Source organism: Salvelinus namaycush, chromosome 16, assembly GCF_016432855.1.
Source record: "Salvelinus namaycush isolate Seneca chromosome 16, SaNama_1.0, whole genome shotgun sequence".
Classification (NCBI taxonomy): Eukaryota; Metazoa; Chordata; class Actinopteri; order Salmoniformes; family Salmonidae; genus Salvelinus; species Salvelinus namaycush.
Window position 1 is genome coordinate 5,487,176 of NC_052322.1, and position 20,458 is coordinate 5,507,633.

General features: G+C 40.7%; 2 long non-coding RNA genes across 4 annotated transcripts; one reads left to right on the plus strand and one right to left on the minus strand.

Moving 5' to 3' along the window:
• Positions 1–1,594: 1,594 nt before the first annotated feature.
• Positions 1,595–19,787, minus strand: LOC120060927. Of its 3 annotated transcripts, XR_005478286.1 has the most exons (7): positions 19,500–19,787; positions 7,980–8,064; positions 6,483–6,603; positions 6,308–6,398; positions 5,167–5,298; positions 2,113–2,318; positions 1,595–2,007 (listed from the first exon to the last, which is right to left on the minus strand). It is a non-coding gene; the product is annotated as an uncharacterized LOC120060927 (long non-coding RNA). The 3 variants fall into 3 exon arrangements; XR_005478285.1 differs by lacking the exons at positions 1,595–2,007; positions 2,113–2,318 and having other exon boundaries at positions 3,577–5,298; XR_005478287.1 differs by lacking the exons at positions 1,595–2,007; positions 2,113–2,318; positions 7,980–8,064 and having other exon boundaries at positions 3,577–5,298.
• On the plus strand, positions 8,561–11,737 carry LOC120060926. The gene is made up of 2 exons (XR_005478284.1): positions 8,561–8,841; positions 10,263–11,737. It is a non-coding gene; the product is annotated as an uncharacterized LOC120060926 (long non-coding RNA).
• Positions 19,788–20,458: the final 671 nt, after the last annotated feature.

A 20,458-nucleotide genomic window follows, 5' to 3' on the forward strand; every position in this document is an offset into this window, starting at 1 on the left:
TGGCAGTTATATCTTCAGCGCCACTCGTTCCTACTCCAACCTGACTTACTACACCCCTGATACTCCCCTACTGGGATGAGGGATTGGACGCTATTTCTTCAGCGCCACTCGTTCCTTTGAATCAGTTCATTTTTATAATACATGTTTCCCCTCTTTCACACACTGTATGATTTGGTCTCTAGAAAGGTTCGACAGACATCTTCAACTCTAAACGGATGGGGTCCAGAGTTTAGACACAGGTGGCCTTAACTTTTGTTAAGTACTTCCCCATTCCAGTACGATTCTGTTTGGTCATGTTTGGAGAAAGTCAGGTACTGTTAAGATATACGGCATATGGTTATTGTATTTTGCTCTGTGGCGCATTAGCACAACATTCCATCTGCTGACACAATATTTGTCTTCCACTCAGTACAACACGACCCAGGAGAGGCCTACTGCAAGCACTGGATTGGACCCTTCAGAGCGTGCCTGCTGTGGGAGGACAACAGAACATCCCGAATGGACATTATTAAAACAGAACTTACATTTTTGTAATGCCCAATCGGGACTTTATAAATTGTTAAAATAAATAATTGTGTGGAGAACGCTTGATAGTTTAAAAAAATAAACTATGAAGATAGGGATTTGGTGGTTCGGCCCCCGTTACATTTTATATCATTGTGATTAACAGCAACATATTACAGTTAGTAACATAACATTGTTGACACATTGTGACAGCTCAAATTATGTGGTTGAAGATGGACTAGTGCAGGGCTCTCAACCTTGTTCCTGGAGAGCTGCTGTCTTGTAGGTTCACTCCAACCCTAGTCTAGTGCACCTGATTTTAATAATTAGCTGCTTAATAAGTTAATCAGGTTAGTTACAACTGAGGTTGGAATGAAAACCTACAGGAGGGTAGCTCTCCAGGAACAGGGTTGGAGAGCCTTGGACTAATGGATCTAGTTCTTAGATCAATGCATTTGAAATTCGATAAGTCACTACAAAGGTGCAGTTCCCAGAAGTGGAGCTGTTACTTAATGCAGTGGATGGGAAGCCTTATTTCATGTCGTTCTAATTAAATGATAATGGCTGAAGTTAATTTGATGTCCTACATTAAGAACAAATTATCAGATTTGAATGAGTTGGCTGCAATATGGCAGCAGTACTTCAGTCAATATCAGCAAAGGATACTGGTTATTAGTGAAGTGTCAGTAAAGTGTTTCTAAAAAAACTAAACCTTAAAAACAAGCAATATGGATTGTATAATTTAATATTAATGATCATTAAGTGAACAATAACGGCCAATATGGAAATAAAGTGTATTTGGAAAGTATTCAGACCCCTTGACTTTTTCCACATTTTGTTACATTAGAGTTTTATTCTAAAGTGTATTAAATAAATAAAAATGTAGCGTAATACCCAAGAAGAATGGTGTAATCTATGTCTATGGTGTAATCTCTGCCAAAGGTGCTTCAGCAAAGTACTGAGTAAAGGGTCATAAATGTAATATTTCCTTTTTTTATACATTTGCAAAAATGTCAACCTGTTTTTGCTTTGTCATTATGGAGTATTGATGAGGGGAAAAAAATATTGTATCCATTTTTGAATAAGGCTGTAACATAATAAAATGTGGAAAAAGGGGTCTGAATACGTTCCGAATGCACTGTACAAACAATACCGATGTAAGTAGATAAATGTTTAAATGTTGATGTGCAGTTACATTTTCAAACACTCAATTGCTACTGTAATTTAGTGCTACTAGATACAATTATGTATCGTAAAAATGTTTTATGCAACACCGAAATGTGGGGAATTCACAATACCGGAGGTCATGAATTCCCTAAAGGCATTGTGGGTGCTATGAAGAGGGAGCCTTAGTGTCACAGCACACGCGTTTGCCTCTGGGTACTTTTTCTTCTGCTGCCCAGTGAGACGCCCTCGCGCTGTGTGGAGGAATTCGATGGTCGGGGTGTCCTCAAACCCAAGGGGTGGCACCACCGTTGCCAGAAAACTCCAACACCATCGCCACTGTTAGAGGAGGACATTCTCCATCTGAGTACACGGTAAAACATTTAAATCACAAAATGGAAAAATATACAGTTACCGATAAACTGGAACAATTTACTATTTTACCTTGCACCTCAGCCAGCCAGTTGAACCAGTGGCAGATGGTGTTGTTCTCCAAACACCGCCGGTTGCCGCCAGGTATGGAATAGGTTACTTTAAACAGGTCCCTGGCAGTGGGAGGCTTAATGGAGTCCACAAAAAGTGCTCAGAAGCTGTCCGGATGGTTCCCCAATGCCTCGAGCAGCCCAAGAGAGTTGAGACCATATTTCAACCTGTTATGGTTTAGAGACAGTATGTCTATTAAAAATAAGTGTTAAGGACAATATAGTGAGGTGTATTGATTTAGGGGGGTGGACTGATTAAAAAGGTAATGACAAGTACTTCACATATTTATGACAGAGTTGACTTACTGCTCCAAGGCCACCTGCATACAAATTGTTGAGCCACCAATTCAACCACACCATCTCTGTCCTCCATTGTGTTGACAATAATCCTTTTTTGTAGCGGAACGAGCCTCCTCCTCCTCCTGTCTTAAAGGCCTCTACATTTGGATTCATCTGGGGGAATGTTTTCCCCAAAACCTTCAAGAAGCTGCTCTCCTCCTGACCACAGGGCACTTTGATCTGCCACACAGGATACTCTAAAGATACTGAGATATGGAACCATTATTTAAATCTAATAAAAAGTATCCTACTATAAAACAGGGAAATAGTCCATGATCTTTAAAATCAATAAAATAACCTTCAATAAGTCTATGTTTAATCACAAGATAGATTCACACCTAGCTTACTTACAAAGCAAGCACTGTGCATCGCACTGTGTCCTCATGTACTACATGGATATAGGGAAAATGTACCTATCCTGTTCAGCTACCGGATGGTAGGGTCAGCGATCAGACAACCCTCATAGTTATCAACCTGCTACTCCCGGTTTGCCGCCTTTGGACTCCAGCATTATTCAGTCTCCCGAACGATTGAAATCTGACATGTGCAAACGTTATAAAAGTTACAATAATGACCCTCAGCATAATCGCCGCCGCCCATACTCGCGCACCCCACGGTAGCTGTTGCAACCATTAGCTAGCTAACGTTACTAGGTAGTTGTGCCTGTTAATATTGACTTTTGCCAGAAATTACCTAACCTACCAGAATGAATCCTACCTTTGAACCACCCGATCCTGGGGTGGTTGTAAAGGTGGTTGCACTTGGCTGGGCGGTCTCATGTTTTCAAGGTTCGACATGACTTAGTCATTTGTTGGTGATGATGAATGCTCAAATACCTCAAATGCTGAAATATATATTTTTTTAAATGGCCCGAACAACAATGCATTGGCAGGGCAATTCAAACAAAGCCAATATGCGTTGATAATGTATTGGGCCTATAGCTTACTGCACAAACCTCATTGCTCCAGTACAGCTGGTTAATGTTGCATAGGCTTACGTAGATCTCTGCTTGCATTTTGACTCAGAAAAGTTTGGTGACCACTGTTCTAGAGTTTTCCCTGTTAACACTATCAATGTTTCCCTTTACTGTGGCAATTGTGATCTAATCAACGCAATATTAGCCACTTTCAATGTAACACTGTCGTGACGTGACTTTCATTAACCTGCTAGTTATTGGATTGAATAAATAAGTTGTTAAATTTTTACCCAATTAAATTAATCATGTAACAATTAACAAATTATATATCGATAACAGTTATATATCGATAACAGTCACTTATAAATCATTACCTCATATCAGTTCTCATTCTGAACAGTTGTAACCTTCTTGGATCTGCAAGAACTCAAGCTTTTGCTGATTATTCAGTACTATACAAATTGGTTTCATTATTTATTTACTAACTAAATAATAACACAGAATACACATACATGAGACAAAAGTCCCTAGTGGACTGACAAGATATGATGGCTTGTTACAACATAAATGGAGGGGGATAGAGAGGAAAAGAACACTGATCGTGGATACATTATAGGACATTAATCATATACCTTGCACACGAATCGCCGCCCATTTTGGGATAAGGAGTAATTGATGTATTTACGTGTGGATGTCTTAATTTGATTAATATTATGGTATTTCTATTCCAAGAAAAACAAAAAACTCTGAATGGAACCGAAAATATGGTGGTGTACAACGTGACGGTCGGGAGTAGGCTACAGTGCTGGGCTATTTAGCTAAATAATCCCCGTGTCGTGCGTGGAGGCCAGTCGTGTATAGCCGTAATGGAAATTTTGGTGACCTTATTTGACCTTTTCTGCTGCTTTTGAGACACGGTTCAATCCCTCCTTGGGCACTACTTGATTGAGTAAATAAAACACTCAACAATCACAGTATTGGTCTGTGATTGGTCACCCTATTATGTATTATTATTCTAATATGAATTCATTATAGAATTGTGTGTTATTAATGATAAACCTTTAAACTGCACTCTTCCTCCCCTCCCTACCTATCCCTCTATTTTTCAGCTCCAGATGACAAAACCTACACAGTCCAAGGGTTGCAGGTCTGCCAACTTCCTTCTGGTCACACATTGTATTCAGAGAAATATCCAACAAACCAAAGACATTGCTTTAACTGTGAATGTACTTTATTGCTGATATTTTTCCTCAAATAAAATGGAGCATACATAAAATAAACATGTTTTTACAATTTATTTAAATTAGACAATGTGTGAGAGAGGGAGACATGTTTTTCAACTCAGAAAAAAGCACAGATGTTCCTCTAACTGTACACATTAAGCCACAGTCTTTTACAATATTGTCAATTACACTGATTTGATAGATATTTAGAGTAATTATGTAGATATTCAGAATGAATATGAAGGAGTAGATATCTCCAATCCTAAAATAAAATGGAGCAAAGATTAAATAAACAAGTAATTACAACTTATTTACATTGTGGATCGTGTGTGTGTGTGAGTGCATGTTGTTTTATTTTTCCTTGTCAGCCACCCATCTCTGCTTGTCAGTCTTGATAGACCCAGTGTATGCAATTTTGGGTGAGGCTGTCAGGCAGTGGTGGAGATGCACAAAGTGACAGTAAGTAAACAGCTCAACAACATGTCTGTGTGTACATCTGTTGGTGTGAGTGAGCATATGCAATATAATTCTGAAATACCTGCATCCATCTAGGTATCCTCAAAAGTTTCTCACTTCACGGTCAGTGTAGTAGGAACTGGTGCAGCCGGTAAATTAAATACCACAGCAGATGACTGCTGTGACTGCAGCTGAACTGCTGGGGGAGGCAGATCTAAAAGAGATGGGCACACTTTTCTTAACTGACTGAAATGAGTGTAAGGCCTAGATTCAATCAGATCAAGAATTAACCGGCGATAGCCGACACTGCATTTTGGCCGTGTCTGAGGTGTAACTGCGTTGGATCTGTCAAATCAGTAAGCAGCAGCTCTTGATCATTGTCACAAAACCACACCCGTCCTACTCTCGTTACAAGTTCTGAAAGAGAAAGTGTAGGTTATATAGAAATAATGTCACTCAAATTAAAAATCATGAAACTAAATAATGAGGATTTCTACCAGCCTAATCGAGGTGTAGATTACATCTCAAATTGCAGTGTTCTAACTTGTGAACAGGGCTGCATGAGATGTCTGTTAATGCGACTCTGTGCAGCCAATGGCAATGTCCACTTTAGGTATAATTCCAGGAGCTGCTTGTGGATTTGACAGCTCTAACACAGTTCCACCTCAGACACCACCAAAACAACCACTATGTGGATTTGACAGCTCTGACACAGTTCCCCCTCAGACACCACCAAAACAACCACTATGTGGATTTGACAGCTCTGACACAGTTCCCCCTCAGACACCACCAAAACAACCACTATGTGGATTTGACAGTTCCACCTCAGACACCATCAAAACAACCACTATGTGGATTTAACAGCTCTAACACAGTTCCGCATCACACACCACCAAAACAACCACTATGTGGATTTAACAGCTCTAACACAGTTCCACCTCACACACCACCAAAACAACCACTATGTGGATTTAACAGCTCTGACACAGTTCCACCTCAGACACCACCAAAACAACCACTATGTGGATTTGACAGCTCTAACACAGTTCCCCCTCAGAGACCACCAAAACAACCACTATGTGGATTTGACAGCTCTAACACAGTTCCCCCTCAGACACCACCAAAACAACCGCTATATGGAAGTCGGCTAAAGCGGACGTGATTGAATAGAGCCCCAAGTGAGGGAGAGTGTGCACGTGTGTATACATGCATGTGATAATTACCTGTATCACCTGTCGTGGCCCGGGGTAGCAGACGCAGGGGCAGACGACTGCAGCTGTGAAGACTGTGGTTGAGCTAATAGGGGTGTCAAATCTAAAAGAGAGAGGAACTATTTCCTTAAGTTAAAATAATTATACAACAAAACAAAGTGAGTGATTGAGTGAGTTTCATAATTACCTGGACCACAACAAACTGCTTCTGGTCTACAAGCCTCTGGAAGTTCCAGCGTGCCACTCCAGGCCTGGAACAGCTTGGTGGAAAGACGGTTACCTGTCACCCGCCGAGCAGGTTGGCAGATCTGAAAAAATGGGCACAATATAATTTATGACAAAACCTTGACTACACACTAACCTAAACAGAACAAACTATGGGAGGCGCACAGTAGAACATAGAGCCATGACTACATGGAACTCTATTCCACATCAAGTAACTCATGCAAGCAGTAAAATTTGATTTTAAAAAACAGATAAAAATACACCTTATGGAACAGCGGGGACTGTGAAGAGACACATGCATACACACGATAACATACGCACTGTACACACACGTAGACAAGGATTTTGTGTTGTAGATATGTGGTAGTAGAGTAGTGGCCTGAGGGCACACGCTTAATGTGTTGTGAATGTATTGTAATGTTTTTTAAATTGTACAACTGCCTTAATTTTGCTGGACCCAAAGAAGAGTAACTGCTGTCTTGGCAGCAGCTAATGGGGATCCATAATAAATACAATACAACAAATTAATTAAGTTTGCGTGTGACTTCATTTTCCCAACTGCTCATTGTACTTGCTCTTGCAATCTGATGTGTGTGTGTGTTCTGTGTTATGACTTAGAAGTGTCAACCTGACCACATTCGTGTAGTTGGCCATTCAGTGATTAGCTTGGGGAAACTTACTATAAACAGAGTACAGTAAAAAGGATATCAAATATTCAGATATGGATTGACAAGTAGGCTAAATCATGTGAAGTTACGAACCTCTAGGGCTTAGTCTAGACTCAAGTGAAATAAAGGATGCAGAACCTGAGCTCTAGGACCATGCCTCAGGACTACCTGGCCTGACGACTCCTGGCTATCCCTGTCCCCAGTCCACCTTGTCGTGCTGCTGATCCAATCTCTGCTGTTTCTGTCTGCAGCTATGGAACCCTGACCTGCTCAAGACTCACCGGAGGTACTAACTTATCCCAGACCCGCTGTTTGATCCTGTCTCTCTCTACCGGACCTACTGTCTCAACCTCTAAATGCTCAGCTATGAAGAGCCAAGTGGCATTTACTCCTGAGGTGCTTAACTATTGCACCCTCTATAACCCTCTATTATTTGACACCGCTGGTCATCTGTGAACGTTTAAACGTCTTGAAGAATAATCTGGCTAAATGTCTGTACTCTTTTATAATCTCCACCAGCACAACCCGAAGAGGACTGGTCACCCATCAGAGTCTGGTTCCTCTCTAGGTTTCTTCCTGGGTTCCTGCCTTTCTAGGGAGTTTCTCCTAGCCACTTTGTTTCTATGTCTGCGTTGCTTGCTCTTTGGGGTTTTAGTCTGGGTATCTGTTTCAGCACTTTGTGACAACTGCTGATGTAAAAGGGGCTTTATAAAATACATTTGATAGATTGCTTGTATATGCTTCTATTCATGGAAGTAACTAAATCTAAATATGACATTGAGTTGTCTTACATTTCCTCAATAGGAAGTTAAGCCAGCACTTTTTCCTGGTCTTTCCTGCTGGGGACAGGGGGCTTCAGGGTTGGGAATAGAGGGCCTAGAGAATTGGAATATTAACAATAATTAGTGTCCACATTTATGAATGAATGAAATGCAATATGGGTTAGCTGTGTATCTCATCTGATTGAGAATCGCTGATGATATACAGTATATGTCTATTTTCTTATGAAAATCTGCCACCAAACCACACAATTCTATCTAGTGAGAGTGCACACAACCATTAGCTTATTTTACCAAGTCAAAAATAACATCATTTTGTCAAGGGACCCAACGAATAACAACGACGCTAGCCTACTGCACCCCATATCAACCAACTTGCCAACTAGTAGTGAACAAGGCTATATTGTTGTCATTCAGTAATACCAAAGATGTTCTACTAAAATAGAGTACATCCTGTCCTTTCCAATGGGAGGCAAGTGAGCCGAGTAGGTGGGATCAAGTGTCGAGATGGGTTTTTCAAAGTCACGTCTATTGGTCTGTCAGATGGCTTAGTGACGTCAATAGAAAAGCATGGTCATCATATTCAAATTAGGTTCAAAATGAGATGCAGACGTTGGACTGGAGATTTGGAGAAGAGGGACTTAACACTTGATTTGATGTAGCCAACGTTAAGTAACTATTCGTTGTTGAGCCTTTTATATATAACACTTGATTTGATGTAGCCAACGTTAAGTAACTATTCGTTGTTGAGCATTTTATAACACTACCAAGATAGAAAGTAAGTTATATATTAAATTATATATTAAAACGTTTTGTAGCGTTTTGTAACTGTTCGGCTAGCAATTTTCCGGTAACATGCTGAGGAACAGTAACGGTAAGTTAGCTAACAGTTAACGTTAGTTAAATCAATAACATTAAATTAGATGGGCTCCGCACATGCAAGAAACTAGCTGAGGACTAGTTAACAGTTGTCATTTTGCGAATCAATACTGAAGACTTTTGGTAAAATATAATTGAGTGAAGTTATTAATAGCTAACCCGTTACTCTTCTCTTAATACATTACATAATTTCACATGGGCAAGAAGAGAGAAATAGTAGCTAGCTTGATATATACAATATGATATATTTCTCCGCTAAAGTTAGCTAGCTAACGTTACTGTGGCGCAATAAATTTGTTTACTCGAAGAGCTAGAAACTGCTAGAACATGATTGAGCACGGACGAACAGCATTTGTATGAATTATTGTACTCTCCACAGTACTGCGTTGTTACACTTCAAAAGAGCTAGAACCAGGTGTTGGAACAAATTATTTTACAATCGTTTTGTTTTGAACAGAACCATTACCAGGCGGACATTGGAATTGGTTTCTGAGTGACAGTGAGGACAAAGACCTGTCCCCCCAACTCGCGGGCCAAATTTGACACATGGGTGGTTATATTTAGCCCCAAAAATTGAGGCAATTTAAAATATATATATATTTTTATTGTTGTACATAAGACTGGAAAAACACCAGGAAATCAGCTCCAAGTGATTTTTATTTAATAATCTATTAAATGTATTCCCATGCATAATAGAGACACCTGATCATATACAATTGTAAGCAAGGCTTCTTCCAGTCAATTTGCAGTCTACAAATTATATTCCGGCCCCCCAACCATCTGCTCAAGAAAAATTGGCATGCTGCTGAATCTAGTTGATGATACATCCCTGGGATAAAGGGAATGGATGACTCCCCCTTTCTCCGTTTGTTTTTGTTCTCTTCACCAGGATAATGAGACGGGGGAGTCCAGGCACCAAAAGAAAAGTGCTATCCGGTGAAACACTTCAATTTTCACTGCGCTATGGTTTTTGGTTCGTTAACTTCACCATGTTTTTTTCTAAGCTGCGCTAGCATTCTACACATGGTGCATTTCTTTATATTTTTTTCCTATGAGGTGTAGGCATGCTCGACATGGCCTTCCAGGATGAAATCAAAGGCACTAGATCTAAGTAAGAGGACTCTTAGTCCTTACACAATGCCAATTTTTGCCCAGAGACTGCTAAGGGTTTTTGTCAACTATGTCCTCCATTTTTTGTTATTCCAATCTATAAGATGACTATGTACTTGGTTTTGGTGGCTTTCGGTCTTGCAGCATGCCTACTTTGCATTTGCTGTTGTTTTTTTGGGATTGACAGCTTCTTTTCTAGTAGTTGTATTCTCTTAAAGTAACATCTGTATGAGATTAACTTTGTGATATTTTTCTTTCAATGTGTGTGCAATTAATCACTGTGGGTGTATTATTATTATACTATAGACCTCCTTCAATTGGATGATGGCCTCCTCCTGCATGACACCTGTGCTACATGCTGCTTCCTTTGACACCTGAGCTTCCTCTATGCTCGTGAGGACGACTCCTTCTGCCACCTGTCACCTGACAGACCACCTCCTGTATGCTTGTGAGGAAGCCTCCTGCCACCTCTGTCACCTGGTAAACCACTTCCTGCAGACCACCTGAACTAAATTCAGCATTTGCTGCTTCCTCTGCTGGGTCTACGCTCTCTTGTTCTGTCTTTCTCGCCTAAAACTCCTACATCTGCTTCCCTGTCCTCCTTCAAAAATAGACAATTCAAGACTTTAAACCTGTGATATAAAACAATAACGATGCATCTTTAATTGCTATGAACTTTGTGGTTGGCCTACTTTTTCCACTACGCCGTGCATTTGTTGCAGATTGAGGGGGTGGATTCATGTAATGTCTTCTGGTAGGTACTGCCTCAGAGGACAGTGTCTTCCGTGAACCCTGTTGAAAGACATTTTTACCAGAAAATATCATGACTGATTTTTTTTTTTTTAGACAAAGATAATAATCAGAATATAACTCTTCAAAGTGCTCCTCGCACACAGCGTAACCCCCTTTCTTCAGGTCCTCAAAGGACTTCTGCAGACTGATATCCCTACGCCTGATGTTTCTCAGCCACATCTTCCTCCTAAGTAATTACAAAAGTGTGTAAGGTTTAATCTCACATTTTATTGAATTCAGATGGATGTTGGTCTATGCTTAAGGTCTCCTGTTTTATAGTTAATTTAGTACTGTAGTGGTTGCAGATAACCATAAACTATTATGTCCTCTACCCCCGTTATTGACCCTGATTTTAGATTTTCTTTTAAATAGTACTCTACAGTTAATTTCAGCAGCCATGTTGTTTTTTCTCTCTGTATGTGTAAGAGGAGCGTGACGTAGACTCCAGAAGTAAGCAGAAAGGCAGCCTTTCTTGCTACTCCTGTGACCAGTACCCAAATGAGGACCTGACATTCTTACGGATCGTGTCCTGCTATAGTTAGTAGTGTATATGGACTCACCCCTGTAGTCTGCAGACTTGGGGTCTACGTCACACCTCTCTTCAATCAAAACTGACACTCCTCTGTAAGACACCACCTTAAAAACCATCACCTGATTAGCAACACCCCCAATAACGGAGAACATATTATAGAATAAAGACCCACACTTTATCCTGTCCTATGAAACATTAGAATAAAGACCCACACTTTATTCTATGAAACATTTTCAGTTGCTGCCCTCTGAAACCTGATTGATCTTTGGAAGCTCTGCTCTAATACTACACATGGTGTATGTCTTTATGCTTGGACCATTTTCCTATTCATGGGATGCATGCACAATGTGTTCTTCCAGGTTGTGATCAAATGCTCTACTTTCATGGTGTCTATATGTTCTATATTTTTCACCATTTTAAAAGGCATTTAATAAATGTACAGTGCCTTGCAAAAGTATTCATCCACCTTGGCGTTTTTCCTATTTTGTTGCATTACAACCTGTAATTTAAATGGATTGTTATTTGGATTTCATGTAATGGACATACACAAAATTGTCCAAATTGGTGAAGTGAAATGGAAAAAAATTACTTGTTTCTGAAAACTGAAAAAAATGTAAAACGTAAAATTGCTGCGTGCATATGTATTCACCCCCTTTGCTATGAAGCCCCTAAATAAGATCTGGTGCAACCAATGACCTTCAGAAGTCACATAATTAGTTAAATAAAGTCCACCTGTGTGCAATCTAAGTGTCACATGATCTGTCACATGATCTCAGTATATATACACCTGTTCTGAAAGGCCCCAGAGTCTGCCCAGACATCAATCCAATTGAGAATCTGTGGTATGACTTAAAGATAGCTGTACACCAGCGGAACCCATCCAACTTGAAGGGGCTGGAGCAGTTTTGCCTTGAAGAATGGGCAAAAACCCCAGTGGTTAGATGTGCCAAGCTTATAGAGACATACCCCAAGAGACTTGCAGCTGTAATTGCTGAAAAAGGTGGCTCTACAAAGTATTCACTTTACAGGGGTGAATAGTTATGCACGCTCAAGTTTAATTTTTTTGTCTTATGTTTTATTTGTTTCACAAAGAATATTTTGCATCTTCAACGTGGTAGGCATGTTGTGTAAATAAAATGATACAACCCCCAAAAAATAATTTTCATTCCAGGTTGTAAGGTGACAAAATAGGAAAATGCCGGCGGAGCACGTGATGCCGCGGAGCTGAGCAGACGTTGACAAACCGAGCTCTTCAAAGTTATTCTATTATTACCTAAATAACAACGTTGAAACAATATTCTAACATCGGCTGATAAATTGTCAAGTACTTACCTTCCCAAAGAGCCATGGACCGCCGAAAGAGAGGCAAGAAGGACGACCAAAACGTCGTTGATTCCCAAGATAACGATAACGCTAGCAAGATTAGCATTAGCCCTCATAACTCAAACGACAGTTCCAGACTGTTGCTCTCGGCCTCTTGCGAGCCTGCCGACATGCTGGCTACTCTCCTCCGGGAAATTCAGGATGGTAACAAAGGTCTTTCTATGAAAATCGATAGGAGAACGGCTGAACTCCATTCTTCCATTGACGACCTGAAATCCTCCATGAATGATCTCCTTTTGAGAACGACTGAGGCAGAGTTGCGCATTAGCACAGTTGAAGACACCATCGCTCGACATGACCAGGTCTTGATACAACTGCAAAAGGACAATGCCTACCTCAAAAACAAGGTAGATCAGATGGAGAACCAGAGCAGACGTAGTAATATCCGTGTGGTGGGATTGAAAGAGGACAGCGAGGGCCGTGACCCGGTCCGTTTCTTCACTCAATGGATCCCGGATGTCCTAGGCACAATCAACTTCACCAAGTCACTGGAAATCGAACGCGCCCACAGAACATCAGCGCCGAAACCCCGGCCAGATGAGCCCCCACGGGCCGTCCTGATCAGGTTCCTCCGTTTCCAAGACAGAGAGAAGGTACTGCAACTCGCAAGAGCCAAAGGGGACATAACCATTGATGGCAAGAGGGTCAGCCTTTTCCCGGATATGAGCGCGGATCTCGCAAGACGTCGCAAGCAGTTCAGACCTGCCGCCAAAGCACTGAAGGAGAAGAACATCATCGGCTACCTCATCCACCCTGCGCGGATGAAAGTTCAGTACAAAGGCCGAAGCCATCTCTTCAACACGCCGGGAGAAGTGTACACTTTTCTCAAAGAACTGAGCAACGTCTGAGCCAGGACGGTCTCTTTGGGGGATAAGATGCAGTTTGTTTGTTTTCTCTTATCCGGACTGAACCGCTGATATCCTCCGGTCGCTATAATTGATTTGTACATTTTCAACTAACCGTATCTTTCCGGGGTGAGTTATATTACACTTACAGGAGAGTATATTTTGGTTTAGTACATATCACTGGGCGAAGCAAATAAGTGGGTTTAGGCCCACTGCTTTCCCCCTCATTTATGTTAATCTTTCGAAAAGAGACTCAAGCAGCCCTTACCGTGGGCAGTAAATATTCAGCCATAAATATCTATTCACAACGTTTGTTTTCAATTTAGAGAGCTCGCAGGTTTTAGTTTACGCCAAGGTTTAGCTAGTAAGAGCAAGATGGAAAGCGAGCAGCAACGTATCTCTACAAGTGTATTCATGTTTGATTGTTGGGATTGTGGTTTTAGTCTAACAATCGAGGTGGGTGGGATTCTTTATTTTTTTCCCCTTTTTTCTATGTTTATTGTTTCCTTCCTAAAGAGACACATAGGTCACTTCTGTGTTCAAACCAAAGTTGAAACATTTCCTAACTATCTACATATGATAGATTTCCATTCAGTTACATATTTGAAACCCTACTATGCTTAATCCACTAAAATATGTCACATTCAACGTAAAAGGTCTTAACAGCCCGATTAAAAGGAAGAGAGTCTATACATACCTTAAGAAATTAAAGGCTGACATTGTGTTTTTACAAGAAACACATCTTACAGCCAGTGAACACAAGAAATTGAAGAGGGAATGGGTAGGACAAGTTTTTGCGTCCTCTTTTAACTCCAAAGCAAGAGGAACTGCAATTTTGATAAGTAGACACATCCCCTTCTGCGTCAGCAACACCATCTCTGATCCCTCTGGCAGGTTTGTTTTGGTGCAGGGGCATATGTTTTCAGAGTCTTGGACCCTATTGAATATCTATGCTCCTAACTTCAATGACCATATGTTTATTCAGAATGTCTTCCTTCAGGTCGCTCAAGCACCACCAGGATGGTTACTGGTTGGAGGAGATTTTAATTTTTGTTTAGATACAGTTCTTGATAGGTCCTCTGATAAACCCTCACTTCTTACCAAAGCCAGCAAGCTCACCATGTCATTCATGAAAGATCTCAATTTACTAGACATCTGGAGACAGTTGCACCCACAGGATAGGGACTACTCTTTTTATTCACACCCACACAAGACACACACACGCATAGATAACTTTTTACTGTCGACACAACTGTTTCATAGAGTGTTAGATGTCGAGTATCTCCCCAGATTGCTTAGTGACCATTCTCCCCTGGTATTATCAATCTCCATTCCTACCAAGGTAAATGGAGCATATAGATGGAGACTAAATTCTACACTCCTAAAGCAACCTGAATTTTGTGCATTCATCAAAGAGCAGATCAATATTTTCACTTTGACAAACAAACCCTCCGCTCCTGACAGTTTCATTCTTTGGGACACATTGAAGGCCTATCTGAGGGGACAGATCATTTCCTATACTAAAGGGCTGAAGAGAAAACACGGTGCAGAACTGAGTGCCCTTGAATCTGAAATCTCAGAGCTAGAGAAAACCTACCAAAGAGGCCCAACTAAAGATCTATACAGGCTTTTGGTAAATAAAAAACTGAAATATAATATTCTGAACACATATCAAGCTGAGAGGGCCATCACTAAATCAAAACAGCGTTATTACGAGCTTGGAGAGAAAGCACACAAAGTATTGGCATGGCAACTGAAAGCAGAGGAAAGTAAGAGGACAATTAATGCTATAGAAACTCTTACTAATGAGATATCTTTCGACCCTACTGAAATTAATAATACTTTTAAGAAATACTATGAAGACCTCTACACTTCCCAATCAAGCGATGATCTATCAGAGATCGACTCTTTTCTCTCCTCTCTCAACCTCCCATGCCTGTCAGGGGAAGACAGCGAGCGCCTGAGTGAACACTTCTCAGTTCCTGAATTGTTGGAGGCCATTAAATCCTTACCTTCTAATAAATCTCCTGGGGAGGATGGCTTCCCTCCAGAGTTCTATAAAGAATTTAGGGAGCTGTTGGTCCCCTACCTTATGGAGGTACTTAAAAAAGCCAGGGAAGACAACTGCTTTCCAGAGTCTTTCTCTCAAGCAGTGATTACTGTAATCCACAAGAAAGGGAAAAATCCACTAAAGTGCGCCTCATATAGACCAATCTCTCTCCTTAACACAGATTGTAAACTGGTCACCAAGATGCTATCTAAGAGACTGGAGTCATGTCTTCCCCTGTTGGTCAACCCAGATCAGACTGGCTTCATAATTAATAGATTGTCCTCCAATAATCTCAGAAGGTTCTTTGATATAATTCACCTTGCTAACAAAAACAAAATACCTAGTGTCGCAGTCTCCCTCGACGCTGAAAAGGCCTTTGATAGGGTTGAATGGCCATACCTCTTTCGCGTCTTGGAAAAGTTTGGTTTAGGTACCGGGTTTGTAAATTTGATAAAATCACTCTACAAATCTCCTAAAGCTAGGATTGCTACCAACGGGATTACTTCCTCCTCTTTCCCTCTCCATAGGGGGAACAGACAAGGTTGCCCAATTAGCCCCCACCTCTTTGCCCTCGCCATCGAACCGTTGGCTGAGGCTATTAGAACGTGCCCTGACATACATGGCTTTGAGGTGGGCCCCCATACCCATAAATTATCACTCTTTGCGGACGACCTTATCTTATTTCTAACAAACCCAGAACACTCCCTCTCTCACTTGCAGATCCTACTACAGTGTTATAGTTCTTTCTCTGGATATAAGGTCAATTTAGATAAAAGCGAAATCTTACCGTTGTCTGTCTTTGACCATCATACCATCAAGCACAAGTTTCCTTTTAGATGGTCGCCTATGGGCTTCACATATTTGGGCATAATGGTGGATGGTAACCTGAACAACCTCTATAAACTCAATCTGGCCAATTTGTTGCAAAAGGTGGAGGGTGACCTTTGTAAATGGATGGACTTACCTCTCACTTTACTGGGTAGAATCAATGTAATTAAAATGAATGTCCTGCCCAGATTTCTATATCTGTTTCAATCTCTCCCTATCCCTGTTCCCGCAGCATTCTTTTCCTCTCTCGACAAGATGACCAGACGGTTTATCTGGCACGGCAAAACCCCTAGGGTTGGCCTGGATAAACTGACCCTGGATTACAGTCAAGGGGGCTTAAACCTCCCCAATTTTAGAATGTACTACTGGGCAGCACAGTCTAGGTTTCTGGCTCAGAGGTTTGACAAGGGTCCCTCTCCCTCATGGTTGAACATTGAAAAGCTTGAGGTAAATGATGACACTGGGGCAGAATTGTTTTACAAATGGGACAGAAAATCTATAAAAACCATCACAGACAACCCTTTAATCATACATTCTGTCCTGGCATGGTGCAAACTGCATGAGCTGTTCGGACGAGGGGGATTCCTTTCCCCTAAAACCCCTTTATGGAACAATAGATTGATTCCTATGTTTTTCCAGAATAGTAACTTTAGACCATGGTCTGATAAGGGGATCACTCTTCTGGAACATTGTTACGAGGAGGGAGTTCTTATGTCTTTTGATCAGCTGAAACAGAAATACCACTTGCCTAACAGGGACTTCTTTAGCTACCTACAACTACGAAACTTTATTAGGGTGTCTCTCAAGGGACAATGGAACCTACCTAAGATGTCACCTATTGAACAACTCTGCCACGCAGACCAACCACTGTTCAAGACCATTTCCCGTGTTTACGATGCTCTTATGTCAGGACTAACACTGCCTGGGCTAGATAAACCCCGACTTAGATGGGAAAAAGATCTGGGTATTGATCTTGATGAGGGTCTATGGAGTGACCTATGCAGGGATGGTGTTACATCCACATTGAACTCCAGATACAGACTGATCCAGTTTAATTTCCTCCATCAGCTCTATATCACCCCATCTAGACTGCACAAGTTCAACCCTGATATCTCCTCCCTATGTTTTAGATGTGGCTCAGATGAAGGAACATTCCTCCATTCCACTTGGCAGTGTTCAAAACTACACGGTTTCTGGCAGGGGGTATGCGATACCATATCCTCAATTCATGGGGTTGCATTCCCTCTAGACCCGGAGGTCTGTCTACTGGGCAACTTTACTAACACCAATCTTAGGCAAAGCCATACTATAAAGCTAACAGAAATATTGCTAGCGATTGCCAAGAAATGTATCGCCTTGAAATGGAAAATGGATTCCCCCCTGCCAGTTGCAATGTGGCTATCAGAAGTTAATAGTTGTATCCCACTGGAGAAAATTACTTACCGCTTGAGGAATAAGTTAAATACATTTTACAGAATTTGGCAACCTTTTATTGACTATATGGAGAATCTCCCCCCACATCACATTGAATGAATCTCTATATTATCCTTATATAATGTTTCACACGTAACGTGTGCCTACGGCAGGTGACCATATGATCCAATGTCTCATTATAAATTTTTATTTATTGTATGTCTGTATATATAATTATAATTTGTTTTATTTTTTCTTTCTTTGTTATGCTCATCTGTTATTGTCACTTTGTCCTATTGTTGTCTAATATCTTTTCACGTTTGTCTTGAATGTTGTTAATTGGAAAATGCAAAAATAAAATATAAAAAAAAAAAAAAATAGGAAAATGCCCAGGGGGGTGAATACTTTCGCAAGCCATTGTACAACCTTTTGAGTTTTGTCTATTTCCTTAAGATGCATATAATTATAGTAGACTATATTTTGTGGTATTCTTACTTAATCTGATCATAGGGCAACAGAACATAAGTAGTTGCCTATATAATATTTTTACAGACCTCTACCATAATTTAAGAGGTACTTAATGGTGTTCTACTCGATAAATTACTTTGCAATGACCCAGTGTCACAAATGATGGCTTCTATTGATTGTGCAGCATACCCTGGGATGGCCTTGGATGCAATATGGCTGGGCACATTGGTAAACTAACGTTTGCTAGCCATGCTGCCTCATGCTAATTGTGTTAAACCCAGCTATAGATTTGTTTCATTACTGGTAGCTAGCATGTTTTATCTATCAGTGATTATTGCTTTGGTGATTGAGTCAATGGGTAGTCATGGATACAGCACACTACAGATTACAGTCAACAACGTGTGCCTCACCATGCAATAATTACTCCAAATGCATCTTCTCGTTATTTATGACATACCTTTCAACGTCTGTTGGAAACTGGAAAAGGGATGTTCCTCCCTTCCATTTTACAGTAAACAAGGTATTTATTGATGGCATATGTTTCTTATCATGAAAAATAGTTGATTCACAAAAAGGAGTACTAGTAGAGGGAAAACTTGCAAAGAAATCGATTTCTAGCTATTGAAGCCAAGTATGTTTTGTTTTTTTAGTTGTGAATTAGCTAGCCAGCTAGATATCCACTTGGGACAGCTAGCTAGTAACCGCCAAGAAAAGGATTTAGACTATTTGTGCCTTACTGAATATGCATGACGTTCATTAGGAAAATGCCCACTATCTAGTGCACTCGTCATAAAAAATGAATCTCCATAAACAATTAGGTAAGTCAAGTCTACCAAACTTAGTGCACTCTGTTTGTTATGGATTCTAGTTTTGTAAACAGAAAACTGTATGGAGATCAAATGTTTAATTTATGAGAAAATGTGCAGAACGTCGGCCAAAATCCCTCTAGCTCAATCTTCTCCCACTACCAGCCACTGGGCTTCCTCTTACTACAACATTTGGTAGTGAGAGGAAAAGCCAACCGGATATCTCACATGTATACCTCCGGTGAAATATCTGTGGTAATACTGTAACGTTACCACATTATTATCCACCTAGCTAGCTAGTGATAGCTTAGCTAGCTCCAAAGAAACAACAAATGAATAACAAGCTTTTTAACAAAATACCTATCTAGCTTGTATGTAAAACAACTTTACAGATTATTAAAACGTTTGGAAGCAAAATTGCCTTACCAGTATGTTGCTCTCTCCGGAACTTGAGTGATGCATCCAGATATGAGGTTAGCTAGCGACGTTAGCATTAGCTAGCTAGCAGCGCCAGCATGTTAGCTATGACAGTATCTATCCAGCAACAATGTCGAGGTCAAAAACGAAAGAAACTATGTTAAACCATGCTGACTTTGTAAAATAAGCCAAATCGGACTGAAATAATTAACAGGCTGAACGTACATTTCTGTGACTAACTAGCTAACTTTAGCTTGCCAGCTCTGACCGGTGTTGCACCTATTCCTGTTTACAGAGTGTGCGTCCCTCCCCACTCCCACGTCCTGCATTGAGGAGCGCCACTGAGTCAGCATGTGGCCAGAATTCTATTACATCGGTGTTGGTTTACAAACCCCATTGGCAATGCATGGGAAACTGTTTAGGGCCCTTTAGCAAAAGAATCCCCGGCAGATGGGGAGGAAGGTGTAGGCTGTCATTGTAAATAAGAATTTGCCTAGTTAAACTAACTTGCCTAGTTAAATAAAAGGTTATACTAAGAGCATAACATTTCTACACCCTAATTGTAGTCTAGCCAATACCCAAATGGATATTCAGTCAAAATAAAAATCTCATTGATTTATCAAGACCAGTCCCCATGCTTGTTCAGAGCAGCGCGAAACGGTGCTAAAATAGTTGGAGGCTATTGCTTCAAATCCAATTGCTTCTAAATTCAATATGCTCTTTAAATAAATAAGACCTACACCACTTTTAACAGCACATTATTCAACACCAGTGAGACTCATGTCACCTACGACAGGCCTACAGTATTTTGAAAAATATGACGTGACTCTCCGCCAATAATTACATATAGAGGATTGGAAGATTGTAAATTAAAATCAAAAGTCACCTTATGGGTCTCCCAGTCGAGGCCGGCACAGGTATTGAACCTGCATCTGTAGCAACACAGCTTCCACTGCTATGCAGTGTCT